This window comes from Cucumis melo, chromosome 11 (genome assembly GCF_025177605.1).
Source record: "Cucumis melo cultivar AY chromosome 11, USDA_Cmelo_AY_1.0, whole genome shotgun sequence".
Classification (NCBI taxonomy): Eukaryota; Viridiplantae; Streptophyta; class Magnoliopsida; order Cucurbitales; family Cucurbitaceae; genus Cucumis; species Cucumis melo.
The window spans coordinates 26,157,914-26,159,450 of NC_066867.1; positions in this window are offsets into that span (position 1 = coordinate 26,157,914).

A 1,537-nucleotide genomic window follows, 5' to 3' on the forward strand; every position below is an offset into this window, starting at 1 on the left:
AGAAACAGACAGAGATTGCTTTAATAGAAACACATGCTCAACGAATTCTGCATCCCTAGATTCATTTATAGTTTTATCATTTAAACACATAAACCTATATGCAACATTATTTTGAGCATAGCCAATAAATTCACAGTCAAATATTTTAGACCCTACCGTAGATTTCTTCAATCCAGGAAATGGTACCTTAGCCAAACATTCCCAGACCGTCAAATAGGAGAGGTTTGGTACATGTCCTTTCCAAAGTTCATAAGAAGTTTTGTCTAGCCTTTTGTGGGAAACCCTGTTAAGAACAAAACATGCAGACAACATAGCTTCCCCCCACATATTATCAGATAGACTAGAGCTTAACAACATGACATTCATCATTTCTTTAAGAGTTCTGTTTTTGCGTTTTGCTATGCCATTTTGTTGTGGTGAGTAAGGAGCAGTAAATTCATGAACAATACCATTTGACTCACAAAAATCTTTAAGAGTTTTATCAGAATACTCACCACCTCTATATGATCTTAATCTTTTTATCCTTTTTCCTAACTGATTTTTAGATTTTGCTTTAAATTTTAAAAACATACTACCAACTTTATCTTTTGTTTTTATTAAGTAGATCTTAATAAATCTAGAAAAATCATCAACAAAAGATACATAGTAATTTTTACCACCTCTATTAGTAGTGTCTTTAAAATCAACCAAATCAGAGTGAATTAATTCTAATAGATCAGTACTTCTAGATTCGACCGGTTTGAAAGGTTTCTTGAAGAACTTACTTTCTACACAAACAGGGCATTTACCATATTCATGTGATTTAGAAGTATCAATAAGTCTTAAGTCTTTAAGCTTCCTAATTGATGCAAAGTTCACATGTCCTAGTCTACAATGCCATAAATCAGCAGATTCAACAATATAGGCCAAACTAGAAGCATTTGAATTCATGGAAACAGTGTTAAGTACAAACAAACCATTGGACAGATACCCCTTACCGACAAATTTTCCATTTTTGGTGAGTACAACCTTGTCACCTTCTAGTACAATCTTAAGCCCTGCCCGATTCAAGAGACTCCCAAACACCAAGTTCCTACTTAAGGAAGAGACATACAAAACGTTACTAAGAGATAGAGTTTTTTCAAAAGTTAATTTTAAAATAATCTTCCCTTTCTCGATTACTCCTGCAGTGACTGAGTTTTCCATGAATACGCATTCTCTATCTGTAGTATTTTCATAGTCAGGGAGAAGTTCTCGATTTGTGTAAAAGTGTCTCGAGGCTCCAATATCGAGAATCGAGTTAGTCTTGTTTTCAATCAAGTTGACCTTTACAACAGTTGTTATGACCTCAATGTCTTGTTCTGCAAGATTGGCTTGAGGTTTCTGGTTTGGTCTCCTTTTCCTTTGGTTGCATTGGTATGATTTGTGTTCTTTTTCGCATACATAATAGACTAGTTTCTTCTTCTTCATTTGTCTCCCAAGAGCCTTGAACTGTCTCTTCATTGAGTTTTTCCCTTTATGTTCTTTATCTTGCTTGGCCCTATCTCTGTTTACAACA